The 1,872-nt window shown below is 42.2% G+C and overlaps 1 protein-coding gene across 3 annotated transcripts in view; it reads right to left on the reverse strand.

The window, feature by feature from the left end:
• PHOSPHO1 (phosphoethanolamine/phosphocholine phosphatase) overlaps positions 1-1,872 on the reverse strand; it is a 12,041-nt gene that overhangs the window by 8,066 nt on the left and 2,103 nt on the right. Inside the window, exons 3-4 of one of the 3 annotated variants that reach the window (XM_025203779.1) lie at positions 1,563-1,649; positions 948-1,051 (exon numbers count right to left, since the gene is read on the reverse strand). The gene's annotated coding sequence lies outside the window, so the exon portion shown is untranslated. Of the gene's footprint in view, positions 1-947; positions 1,052-1,562; positions 1,830-1,872 lie in introns of those variants that run through there. The other 2 variants (XM_006023307.3, XM_025203780.1) reach the window with 2 other exon arrangements.

The raw sequence follows: 1,872 nt of genomic DNA on the forward strand, positions 1-1,872 counted from the left end.
TGCAATTTTTTGAGTGATCGACTCATCCCACCTAGTAATGAACTGTGATGGTACTTGGTAGTATCCATGTCAGAAGCTGAATCAGCTCCTGACCAGTAAGGAAGAGTAGCACTGAGAAAAATGAAGTGTAACAGGACACACTTCTTTCTCTCCTAAACTAACCTATTCAGTAAACCAAGGAGCATGTGTAATGTTCCGTGGGTGAATCAGCAATGCCACATGTACAAAGCAGGCATACGTGGCACGTGAGCCGTTGGTTTTAGATTTGCTAAGCAACCAGATTTTGGGAGGGGTTAACCACAAGGGAGAGAGAAAGAGTGCTGTCCACAGCTATCAATTATTTCCCAGATGACAGCGTGCTTGAACCAGACATCATGTTTCTCCATCACTGTTGGACTCCCCACCTTTTCCCACAACTGAGAAATTTTAAACTACAGGTTTGGTTGGAACAGAATTTACACAGATGGCTCTCGCTGCTAGTTCTTGTTGGTCACACAGACCAAGAGTGTTAAAAACAGAAAGATGAGGAAGGTCCGTGAGGCCATAATCAGCATACTCCAAGGGTTTCTTTTGGAATGAGCATCTAAGAGTATCTGACTGTGTTTGCCCTGCAGTTTTTAACCAATGAGCTCAAGTGGATATTATCCCTGTTAGAAGAAAGTAGAGGTAAAAATGACTGGCCCAAGACCACACAATAGAATCCCAAGTCTCTAGTCTTCCTGTCCTCTATTCTAACCATTAAGCCAGTTTGTTCCCTTGTTTTGCTGGACGACGCCCCGCTAAGAACCTTGCTCTATGTCACGTTGGATCGATATGTGAGAACCATTAAAAGCCTTCAGTAGATGTTGCCAGCTTTTCCCTAAGGATGTTCCACTCTTTGGCTCTAACAAGAACGGAGCTTTGGACTGGCTCTCCCAAAGAGCTATTTATACGTTGTGGTGACTCACCTAAGGGCTGCTTCCTGTGTGGATGTTCTTCCACCTTCTGTAAAAAAAAGTAGTCCCTCCAAAATAAAATAAAAGTGGCCGTACTTCCTAACATTATTCAAAGCCTGAATGTTGAAACAGAAAATAGAACAGAAGTTTGCTTATTAATTGCATGAAATACTGTTTTTAAAACAAAATTTATTTGGACAAAGCTCACAATGCAAGACAGTGGAAGGAAGGGTGGGGTTGGGGCTGTCTCCCAGAGAGGAAGGATCATTTTTGGACAAGGCAGCAGTTTTTTTAGACTCACACCCTGACTTTTCCCCTCCTTTAGCGCAGAAAGGAGGGTAATCTCCAACCTTTCTACAGGTTCCTCTGGTCTTGAAGGAGTGACAGAAATCGGTTTGTCAGCAGTATTTCTTATCTAGACTATCTATATACATCTGTTACAGTACATTCGGGAGGAATTCTGTACTATCGTGTGGGAGGGGTTTGTGTTAACTTGGGGTTTAATCCTGTAACAGGTTAACCACATGACTAACTATTCAAAGCAGCAGTTGCAAATCTCTCATGCATAAATCTTTATAGGATCAGGTTAGCAGGAATCACATGAAACAGAGCATGAATGGGGCTTACTCATGTGCTTATGTCTTTGTAAGATCAGCCCTTTATTTCAGTCCTGAATCGCTGAACTTTGGAATCATAGGAGGCCATAACATTTTTCTGAGGGAAAAAAAAATACAGAGTAGTGAACTTTAGTGCAATTGTTTCCTGGGGCTCTGAGTCATGCTGTTCTTGTACAATCTATTCTCGCATTTTGGTTACTTCACGTCATAAAAATATACTGCAAGAATAAACAAAACTCTGCATCTCCTATACGTTGGGAGACAGGATCAGAGCTTGTAGGTCCTTTGGGAACCAAAAGCTCCCATTAACGTCAGCAGGA

The sequence above is a fragment of the Alligator sinensis genome, unplaced genomic scaffold (assembly GCF_000455745.1).
Source record: "Alligator sinensis unplaced genomic scaffold, ASM45574v1 scaffold520_1, whole genome shotgun sequence".
Taxonomy (NCBI): domain Eukaryota; kingdom Metazoa; phylum Chordata; order Crocodylia; family Alligatoridae; genus Alligator; species Alligator sinensis.